This window comes from Sapajus apella, unplaced genomic scaffold (assembly GCF_009761245.1).
Source record: "Sapajus apella isolate SASKATOON/1434 unplaced genomic scaffold, GSC_monkey_1.0 scaffold155, whole genome shotgun sequence".
Lineage (NCBI taxonomy): Eukaryota > Metazoa > Chordata > Mammalia > Primates > Cebidae > Sapajus > Sapajus apella.
Window position 1 is genome coordinate 423,018 of NW_022437095.1, and position 11,678 is coordinate 434,695.

At 50.8% G+C, this 11,678-nt stretch overlaps 1 protein-coding gene across 6 annotated transcripts in view; it reads right to left on the reverse strand.

Moving 5' to 3' along the window:
* Nucleotides 1-11,276, reverse strand: part of DIP2C (disco interacting protein 2 homolog C) — a 183,871-nt gene extending 172,595 nt beyond the window's left edge. Inside the window, exons 1-2 of one of the 6 annotated variants that reach the window (XM_032266146.1) lie at nt 9,545-11,276; nt 7,865-8,029 (exon numbers count right to left, since the gene is read on the reverse strand). The gene's annotated coding sequence lies outside the window, so the exon portion shown is untranslated. Of the gene's footprint in view, nt 1-7,864; nt 8,033-9,544 lie in introns of all 6 variants that reach the window. The other 5 variants (XM_032266147.1, XM_032266149.1, XM_032266152.1 and 2 more) reach the window with 5 other exon arrangements.
* Nucleotides 11,277-11,678: the final 402 nt, after the last annotated feature.

An 11,678-nucleotide genomic window follows, 5' to 3' on the forward strand; every position in this document is an offset into this window, starting at 1 on the left:
TGCTACAGTCACTGGGCCATGCCCTTCCTCCCACCAGCTGTGGACACTCACCGTGCTGGTCACTTGTTCTCATGCTCCTCAATGCCCCCTCTACTCTACCATCCTAAAGGAGCACCTCAAATGGCTTCTTCAGAAAGGACTGACGAGAAGGAACACTTGGGGCCCCGGCACATCTGAAAGTGCTTTTCTTTCTACCCCATGTGACTGGGTCTTTTACCTACATATGGAATTCTAGGTGAAAACTGCTTCCATTCATTGCCTTTTGTTTCCATTATTGGTGAGAAGCTAAACGTCACTGATGCTATAATCTTTGGGTAATATCCATTCCTTTTTTTCCTTCCATCACCTTTTCTTTATTCCCACTGGAGGAGCTGCAAGTGAGTTTTTTCTTCTTATGGGGGCACAACACCACATCTCTTCCCAGAAGGGCTTTCATCTGGGCTGTTTTGCTTGCCAAAAGAAGAGCCCCTTCCTCTCCAGTTTTATAACCAAACACAGGAACGTTCGTCCCTCTGGACTGGGCTATTCCCTTCACATGTGTGCTCTGATCTGGGGCCTCTGTTTTCAGTACCATTCCCAAATCTGGAGCCTCCCTATTTAATTTCTCCAGAGAACACACATGGCTGGCAGGAGGGAAGGGGCAGCCACCTGCTTCTGGACACCGTTCTCCTGGCTCCACACCTGCAGCACCCACAGCTTTCCCAGTGTCTACATCTTGGCTTTCTCCATTCTGCTAAATGATGAATCACAAATTCCTCTATTTGACTTCTTGTCCTGTGGATTTACACCTTATACAGTCACTGACATCTTAGCACAGTTTGGGGAGAAACAGAGATAAACGCACATTTTCAAGTTGCCAAGCGTAACTGGTGGCCTGGCGTTTTCAATGTTTCCCCTTCCATCTCAGTCCCACACCTATCCACTCCATTCAAACACGCTTCCTGGAATCACCTCCAAGCCTAACCTCCTCTTGGTGCCCACGAACAATGGTCTACAGAGTTCTAGGCTGCTGCTTGGCTTCTCATGGGACTTACGTGTCTGATATCAAAAAGCTATTTTGGCATACCAACCTTGTGAATACTTACTCTCATAGGTCGAAATGCAAAGTTTACAACAAAAGTTTGAAAACGGAAACGAATAAACCAGAAGGGTTGAAAAACAGCTCTCAGGACAGTCACAGAAAGATCGGAAGCCTCATGACAGAAGACATGGTCAGGGGAGAGAGGCGGGCGTGGTCCCTGGGAAGGGGAGATCCCCAGGGAAACGGTGTGGCTGCATCCAAACATGCAAGAGTCTGGAGGACAAAAAGCGAGGCCTCCTCAGGCAAACACACAGCTGAGATGGAGCTGAGATTCTCCTCCCAGGAGCACCTGCTCAGCTTTCACACATTGGCCATGAGAGGCACCAGCTCAACTCCAGCACTCCATAGACAGGAGATCCCACACCTGTGGTTGGCGCCCCGATCCATCTGGCTCCTGTGATTCTGTGGTATCCTGGGCAAGTTCCGGAATCTTTCTTAGGACAGAAGCAGCAGTGATAGCCTGGCCTAAGCACTTTATACTTCACTCATTCATCAACACAAAAAGCTCCAGACCGGGACCATTCCTTCTGCGGTTTTCTTGGCAAGGAAATGCGGGTGCAGAACGGATCCGTGAGTGCGGGCGGCCTGGTGCCACCCTTGTATGGTGTCTGAACACTCTCCCGTGACTGTCTTTTCATTTGCAAATGGGCCCCTCTCCCAGGGCCCCCAGCAACCTGGCATAAGGGCCTTCAGGTGCTCCCCATCTTCAAATGTCTGAATCGCCTATGACCTGTCTCCTCCTGGGGTCAGCACATGGCCTGCCTGGGCACTGTCCATGGCCCGTGTTCTCTGCCTAGAGTACTGTGCCTTCTACTCCCTCCCAGTGCCCAGGGCTGTCTTCCCCACATTGGTCCAGGAGGGCTCTGATGGTTTCATTCCTTTGCGTCCTGACGATCACAGAACAAAGCCCCCAACTCCTTCACTGGAACTGGGTCCTTCTGAGCCTCACTCCACCTTCCTGTCTAGCCGCATCATCTCTCGTGCCCCAAACCCTGGACCTGAGTCAAAGTGGAATGCCCACTGTCCCAGGTCTGAGCGCCATTTTAATTAAATGTTCAATTACTTAAGAAAGGATTTCCCAGGGAAAATTCTAACACTAGAGTTCTCTGAACTGAGCAGCCCATCAATTCCAGGTTAGTAAATAAGTGCAGGAGGGTACTTCACTGATATCATGAAAAAGCAGACAGTGGACAACACGGCAATCCTCAAGTCACCCTCAGAATGGGGCCAGCCTGGGCTGCCACCCTCTGACACAGCAGCACTCCACAGGCCGGGAGCCCAGCAACACGGGCGCCATGTGGTTCTTCTGGATGTTCAATGTACTGGAAAAAAGTCAGGATTTCTAAATTTAGATAGTCAGAAGTACACTGAAAATCCTGATTTTCAACATGGTTTTAAAAGACATCATCAAGAATGTGTGGAGGAAAACAAATTTTAAAAGTATGTGGGATTTAAGTTGACAAGGCCTTGCTCCAAATTCCCATCTTGTTCTCACTCACCACGTGTCCAGACATGCTGGGGGTGCAGGCATAAACATCTCTATGGCTGGCCTTGGCTCCCAGAGCTCTCCTGGCCTCCTTCCCGGGCACCCAGGGGCAAGCGCGCCATGCCCCATGGAGGCCTCCGCAGGAACGTCCTGCATGAGAAGCCCATTCTGGGCCCTTCGTGAAACTGCTGGGGATTGTTCTGTATTTCAGGTCTGTCCCAAGCAGTTTCTGAATCCAGAATCGATCCCAAAGCATTCTCTCCAGGACCTAATCACACACTCTTGTTCATAGCACAGAACTTGTTTTAAAAGTAAGTACAATCAGGAACTTTGACATAAAGCAAACAGGACAACTGTTTCTTTGTATTTACTCAGATGGGAACACCACACAATGAGAAGACTGAAATCTACCTGCCCCAACCCCACAAATTCTCACCCCTTTTTTAAGTTTTGCTCTGTCGCCCAGGCTGGAGTACAATGGCGCAATCCTGGCTCACTGCAACCTCCTCCTCTTGGGTTCCAGCAATTATCCTGCCTCAGCCTCCTGAGTAGCTGGGATTACAGGCACCCGCCACCATGCCCAGCTAGTTTCTATATTTTTTATACAGAAACGTAGAGACGTTTCTGTCTGGGGTTTCACCATGTTGGTCAGGCTAGTCTCAAACTCCTGACCTCAGGTGATCCATCCGCCTCAGCCTCCCAAAGTGCTGGGTGACAGGCACGAGCCACCGTACCCGGCCCCATGCAGTCCTCCTTTCTATCCATCTTTCATGAACTGAAATCTTTACCACAAATCAGTATACGTTTGCTTAACAACCATTTTCCTATTATAATATTTTAACTTGATTAGGAGCTCACGCATGGGAAATTGTCGGCAATCCGGAGTCAGGACGGTCTGACATCTGTGCTTCATCCCCCAGCCTGACCTCTGGTCGTGCTCACTGGATGAGACAACACGCTCTCCATCAGGGCCGGGGCTACAAGTTTCTGCACTTTGCTTACACCTCGGATTTTTCACAAAACCCACATGGGCAGTTCCAAAGTGGGCACTACCCTCCCCACTGGAGACACACCTAACTCTGCTCAGACCCTAGACACCCCGCATGGTGTGGGCTCAGCTGCACCCTCTATCCCTAGCAACTGACATCTGCAATGAGGAATGTGATTATTAAACGTTGCTAAAAAGGCCAAGAAATGCACGGGTTCAAATCTACAACTGTGTGTGACAGAACACGTCTCCGGCAGCTGAACGTGGTACCCTGGGAAGTGCCGGTGGGAACACGGCTACCCGGAACACAGGTGGTTCACCTTTCACTACAGCAACTTGTTCTAGAAAGATTCACGCTAAGTCACAGGCAATGCAATCAGACACTCTCATTTCTCCTTCTCTGGGATTTAAGTTTGCACCTCACCCTGTGAGCCACTGCATGGCCTGCCCCTAAGTGGAGGAAACCTGCCAGGGACAGGCTCCCCGGACCCTGCAGCCCAGCTGAGGAGCCGGTCTCTGTGCCAGTACATGCAGGAAATGGCTGCACTGGGGTCACCAGACTGTAATGCTCATGAGAGAACAAGAATGCGGATCTGCTCTGCACCTGCCCCCGGAAAGCACAGTCTCTGCTGACACGAAGCCTCAGAACAACCAATAGCAGGCCCAGGTGAACAGGCCACGGTCAGCCAGCCACGTCTTCTAAAGAACACAGAACAAAGTGGCATTCACGTCTGCAAAGGTAAGAAAGGTTCTCATTCCGTATGTGACCAAAGTGCAAGATTCACAAATGCCAACTCCAGGCCACTTCCTCCCTCACAACTGTCAAAACCCAGCGGGAGAATCTGCAATGGGCCTCAGAAGAAGCCCTCTCCATGGCGAAAGGGCAAGGCAGCCACTCAAAGCCGATAGCACTCAGGCCAGAACACCTGTTCTCATGGGGACAAGTGATCCACTTACAGGATCCAATGCTGGGATTTAGGCCAAGCAACAGCACTCAGGCCAGAACAGCTGTTCTCAGGGGAGCATGTGATCCGCTTACAGGATCCAACAGCAGGATTTAAGCCAAGCAACAGCACTCAGGCCAGAACAGCTGTTCTCAGGGGAACATGTGATCCACTTACAGGATCCAATGCTGGGATTTAGGCCAAGCAACAGCACTCAGACCAGAACAGCTGTTCTCAGGGGAACATGTGATCCACTTACAGGATCCAACAGCAGGATTTAGGCCAAGCAACAGCACTCAGGCCAGAATAGCTGTTCTCATGGGAACATGTGATGCACTTATGGGATCGAACAGCAGGATTTAGGCCAGGTTCTAAAAATGATAAAATCCCCTTGACTGGGCTGGACTGAGGTACATGTTGCCCTCCATCATTTCGGTCATTAATTAGCACTTACATGTTACCATCTGCCATTTAAACTTATCCAAATCAAGAATAAAAATAAAACTGTGGCACAGATAGACGCCTGAGGCAGTGGAAGGTCTCCGGTGCCCATTTCAGGCTCTGCGTGAATCTGAGCATCGTGTGGGCACGGTGGCATCTGCCCTCAGGACACTGCACATCCATTCTCATATCATGGTAGGGGTGGCCACTCGGTAGAAGGCAAGCAAGTGCTGCCCCAGCCTGACCCCACGGGTAGACTCAGCCCCTCCATCCCGCACCGTGGCATCCATTCAACAAATACCTGCCCAACGTCCACTTTCTGTGAGCAGGCAGCCAGGGCCTTGGGCAGTTTACATCCTACTGCGGGGAGTGGGGTGGAGACTGAGCACCACCCAACTACAGCTGTGGTGTTTCAGGGACAGGACGCCAGGGAGATGGGAACCGGGACCATCTGACTCAGGGATCGGGAGAAATCCCTCAGGACCAAGGGGTCAGGGAAGAAATCCCTCAGGACACAGCATCCGAACTTACCTTTCAACACCACCCAGACACAGCCAAATGTGCAGCCCGAGCAGAGTTCCCAGCGTAGACAGCAGCGTGGCTGTTGGGGAGCCCTGGCAGCAGGGAGTGGGGAGCAACTGAGAAACGTCTGGATTTGTGATCAGGGATTAGGGTCAACAGCCAGACAGCACAGCACGAGCCTGCAGGCCAGGGCGGCCATCGAGGTCTCGGTGGAAACAGTGTGGGGCTGAACTCTCACTGACCACAGGAGGCCGCTCACACAACAACCCCACAGAGAGAGGCTGTCCCGTGCACACCGATCCCCTTACAGAATCCTTGTAACTGGCACCTGGGGTCAAGCTGTCTGGCTGTTGGAGGAAAAGCAAGCTGGGCCTGGAGAGGAATACTGGATCTTCATAAATCGCTCAAGACCAAGAAACGTTTCACGGACAATCACATAAGAAGTTGCTGTGAGGAGGAGGAGCTGTACCTGAGTGAGGAATATTTCAGTGTTTACAACCACCACACTGAAATTTTACTACTTTAAATCTCCACGGTTTGTACTGTAAAAGCAGCGAGCCTTGCTATCAAAGTCCACAGTGTTACTGAGATATCCCTGAAGAGGGTGCCAGACAGTGGAGTCCATTTCCTATGTTTACCAGCTTAACTGGGCTGGCGCTGATGAGGGTGGGTCTGAACCGCAACAGGGCAGGTGCCAAGTGGGCAGCTTCCCTAAACAGGGTCTTCTTCCTGAAAATGATCTTCGGGCACGCTCGCTGACCCTTTCACTGCACATACGATCCTCACATTTCTTCCTGGCTCCTGACACTTTTTTCCCCAACTAGATTTAGGCAGGCGCTCAGCACCGCGCTGACTTCTGAACCCTGACCAGGGGCCCTGATGCCGCCGCTGCCCTCCTGAGCCACTGGGACGCACCTGGCTGGCCTAGAGAATGGAATTCCCAATGCAGCTCGTAATCCTGCATCCCAAACATCCTAGAAACACTTCTACAATACTTTCTGGAGAAATACGGATATAAATGTTGGGTAAAAAGGGGTGGATGTTAATCACAACACTCGCTACTTCCCAGGGATAGTCGGACATGGTGTATGCTCGCTCATCACCAGCAGCATCTCCTAATGAAGGTCGGCAGGGGAACGCAGCCTGGCTGGAACCCCAGCCCCTCTTCCTGAGTCCAGTGTCTGGGCCTGAATCAGGTGGCCTGTGCCATCCCACCTCCTGCTTCCTCACGTTTCCAGCAGATAAATTCTGAAATGGTCCTCATGGCTAAACCCAGTGCTGTCGCCTTCTCATCAACTCTGCCACTTGCTCCTGAGGGTGCAAGGGCGTCAGCCAGGGCTGGAGAGGAGGAAGGTGGTGGAGGCTGGGAGACAAGGCAGGGGTATCCTCTTCTGAGATCCCGATGGCCAATTTTAATAATAAAGTTTGCCTCTGTGACTTGATTTTACCGATTTTTTTTTGGGACAGGGTCTCACTCTGTCGCCCAGGCTAGAGTGCAGTGGCGCAATCATAGCTCACTGCCGCCTTGACTCCCTGGACTCAAGAGATCCTCCTGCCTCAGCCTCCCATGCAGCTGGGACCACAGGCACACCACATCATGCCTGACTAACTTCTTCTTTTGTAGAGATGGAGACTCCCTTTGTTGCCCAGGCTGGTCTCAAACTCCTGGGCTCAAGCAATCCCCCTGCCTCTGCCTCCCAAAGTGCTGGATTACAGGCGTGAGCCCCCACACCCGGCCCTGTACATGATTTTAAAACACCACATTTTGAAGTATAACCATGAACATGAATTTAAAAATTCAACCTGAATATGATTTTTTCATTCTATTGGAAAATGCATTGAACTCCCCTATTGCCTCATGAAATTCCTATATTCCAAATACTATCCACCAAAATAATTTTGACCTTTGAACAGAATCCTTACCTCTAAGAACATACTCTATGATTGACTGGTCTTTCTATTTCAAAAACCCTAACTTGGCTCTTCGGGATGGAAATCCCAAAATTACTCCCTCTAGCAGATCTCAGAGGCCAAGACTTAATAGCTCATCCTTTAATGAGGTCTTTGACTGTAAGAAGACCAGTGACTTTAAGAGCACCTTTATAATTTGTCATGCATTCTTCTTGTTTTGTAAGTGGTGTCCCAACTGAGAAAGTGGAATTGTGAAAGCAACATTCTACTTTAACAGGAAACCCAGAACTGGGCCCTGACTCAGGGACAGAGCCAGCCTGTAGTGAGCTCGGGGCCTGCAGAGTGCCCTGGCTGGAGCTCACTGGAGAATGAATGGGACCCTCAGGCTCAGGCCACGCCCTACGGGCCTATACAGGATGGCACTTGGACAGTGGCCCCTTTTCAAATGTTGTCACTGCTGTGGGGCTGGCTCTCAGCAAAGCAGCGCTCACCGAAACGAAAGTAAAACAGAGGCCGGTTCCCCGCGGTGCTGGCCACCCGCTCCCGGGCCGCGGCTTCTCGGACGTCACACACCCCGATGTGAGCAGAGCGGAATGTTCTTCTCGGTGCTCCTTCACTGTGCTGCAGTCTACACCGAACCACGGCAGCTCCATTTGCTGCTGTAACAAGTTGAAAAAAAACTAATTAATTCAAACTTTAGTTTTTTTTTAATTTGTTACAGCGCTGAGCAGAGCTGCCGACCCCATGCAGAACAGCACACAGACCACCAAGGGGACCACACGGCGTGGCCACCCTCTGAGCCTAGCAAAGGCCAGGGCCACCGCGGGCACCACAGCGCGCTGGAGAACCGTCCTGGGAAGCAGGGAACTGCTTCTGTTTCACTTTTGTTCGGCAAGGCACAAAAGTTAAAACCAACAGTGTCCACAGCCTACGGTCAGCCCCCCACCCTTCCACAGGACATGAGGGCACCTGCAGAGGGGAACTCACAGAGACAGGGCTGGGCAGCTGTCACCACATGGCTCTGTGAGAAAAGAATGAGGGAGGGGGCGCAGGCCATCGGGGGATCGCCCAGCACCACCTGAAGCCTCGCACCCCTGTGTGTCCGCCAAGCCCTCTGCTTCCCTTCTCTCGGATTCCTCAGCATCTCTCCCTGACTTAAGCCTCCGCTAAGCAAGGCCTACACGAACACATCCACCGTTGCAGCACTGTCTCAAAAATCAAGGTAAGAACAACAGGAAATGAAAACAGAACTACGAATGGCAGAAGCTCCACACCGAGCTTCCCGGAGCGCGAGCCCCAGGAAACTCTCCTTGCCGTCAACAGGACTCCGGACAGGCATCAGGGCCTTGAGAAGAACAGGACTGGGCTTGCGCAGGTGTGGACACATGTATCCTTAAACCTTTTAAAATCTTGTTTCAACGATAAAAACTATGGCGTTCATTTTCCACCTTTAAAATTCATGTTGCTATCCTTCGTGTTTGAGGAAGACACTGCTTGCGTTGGCTTTAAGCCATTCCTCGAGCCTAGCAAATTTTCAAGGAAGGTCACTTTCTGGCTGAACTGAGCTTGCCTGGGAACTGAGGTGCTAGAATCCTAGTTCAATATGAAGTTCCTTCTCCTGAAATTCACAGAACCTAGCGCAAGTGCAGAGAAGCTACAAGTCTGTACATGTAGAAACGCTGGCAGGGAAGTGATCATCATGCATGTTTATGACCATCTCCCAACACACAACAAACTTCCATGGTTTCAGAGTCCTAGATGGGACATCACAGCACTGTCTAGATTTGGCCTCCTAAGTCAGCAACAAATGCCTTGGATTAAACCATAATCAATAGTAATAAATAACCCTCTAAACCAAGTATGTTGAAATCATAAATCATAAAGTGTATTTTTATGATTACAGCATTTTAAAGTAATCAACACAATATTGATCTGTACTTATAGAGGAAACACCTATTAAATTAGGCACATTATTAGAAAAATCCCGTGTGCCTTAGACATTCCCACAGCCTGTGTGATTGTTAAAGGAATTAGATGCCTGGAGTGTTAAGGCCAGGCGCCTTCTCCCACAGACTCAGGAGTACAGAACGTCCGCCTCCAGGCGTTTCTTTGGCACGATGTATTGAACACGAGAAACGAGATGACTCATGCTACTCATCGGGGTTACGTACTCGGAGGCTGTGGCAGGTAGGCTCCAATTAACTTTGACCTCTTCTTTTCATATCCTTTTTGTGTGATGTCACCTGCAAGAGAAGGAAAAAGAAGTTCAGCATGGTCTCAGTGGACAGAGTTTATCATTCAATGGTGCTCAAGATGACACAGTCATCACGGTATCTTGTTTGCCTTATCACTGGAATATTAAAAACAAGTACTGCACACCATGCAATGTGAGTTCCACCCCAGCTCTCGAACAAAAACCCACAGCACTTACATCACATAAAACTCAATATGTTAAACATACACCTGTTTCTGGCCCCTTCCTGCTTGGTTTATCCGGCTGGGGTCCAGAATTAGACCCCGGCCACCTCATCGCCACGGGCTGCCACAGGAAGCCAACCCTGGCAGCGGGGGCAGTTGTTAACTCAATCAACAACGGATCCTGTGGCTGCCGGGGCCAGGATGGCCGACACCAGCACCAATCGGCATCTTCTTCATTAATGAGACATTTTCCAATAAGCCTGTCGGTCACAAGGATTTTAAAACCACCACAGTGTATTTGAAAAAATAAGTGATGAAGGCCAAGGGAAAAAGCCAAAGAACAAAGCCTGCAGAAACCCAGAGGAGGTGAGAAAGGTGCTGTGGTGAGGCAAGAATCCACACGTTAAATCCAACAGCTCGCAGATGGCAAGGGGGCGGCACAGCAGCAGTGCCTTTCCCGGGGCCAGTGCAGTCACAGGCCAAAGCCACCTCATCAACACACAGAGGACTTTCCCAATCACAAGCTCCGGCGCACACAGAATACTCATTAGCTGCTAATGTTTTTGGAATCTGTGGTATTTTCTTCTAAGACTGATGAAATCATAATTCCTAGAAGCGTTAAAAAACTCAAGTTTTAATAAAAATATAGCAAGCGAGTGAGAAGTTATCAGGATGTACACATGAGCCAGTCAACTTGCTTTTCCTAGTCAAGGATGGGCACTGATGGGGGGCAGCCTTTGCCTCTGCGGCCACCTTCACCGGCTCACAACACGGGTTCTTGTCTCCCCACGGAACACAAGGCCCATGTCTGAACACGGAGCCACAAACAATATGACACGGAATCCGTGTCCGCCCATCGATGAGTGTTCTCGAAGCTAGCTAGCTAGCTAGCTGGCCAGCACCAACAAAGGGTTGGTTTCTGCAGAAACATTGAAGCTGTGTGCAGCGTTATGTATGCTGGGCACTCCACACCCGCAGCCATTGGCTGCCCACTGCAGAGACCGATTGGTCACTTTTGGAAATGCCTCGTTAACCCATTTTACAAAGGATGTCCAAAATCTGAAGCACAGAGGCAGCCACATGCACATGTGCTCTGGAGCTCATGGACGCGTTGCTGCCTCAAATGCTGGCTGTGAAGTCAGTTTCACTCTTTTCTCCTATAGACTGTAACTCCTGTACCACCACCACCAGAGAGAAAAATATGTGGTTTTGAGGAAACGTTATAAAAACAATCTGTAGAGGAAATAAGGTGCCAGAAGCCTGGAAATCCTGTCCCGGCCCATCAATCACAGGAGACCCGGTTAACCGGCAGGCACATCCCCAGCCATTTCACTTCAACTCTCTTGAGAGCAGAATGACAGAGGAAGAGGCATCCAGCTTAGGGGGCTTGGCCGACTCAAGTTCCCCTCTTCTGCTGCACAGAGGGTGGGTTGTTCCACCGACGAGGACAGAGCAGAAACCGACCCCATCCACACGCTCAGCCTTGGAATCCCCTGAAAAGGCAGCACAGCAAATGCACTGTTCTCCCTGTGGTTCCCAGCCCAGCCTGGAACGTGGCAGTGTGAGGAGGAAGCTACTCCACCCACTCTGTCCCGTGCTCAGCATCTAGAGGAGTCACCTCCACAGCCTGCTCCCTGCAGCTGAGGAAATACCCCGGTGAACAGGAAAGAAAGGGCCAGGAGCAGATGGAACACAGCTGCACCCGGGATGATGATGGGTGAGCACCTGCCCTGCCACACAACAACATGCCAGGCAGCTCTCCAGCCGACTGCCCACTGCTCCAGTGTCCCGGTAGCTCTCCCAGCCAACTGCCCACTGCTCCAGTGTCCCGGTGGCTCTCCCGGCCAACTGCCCCGCTGCTCCAGTGTCCCGGTGGCTCTCCCAGAC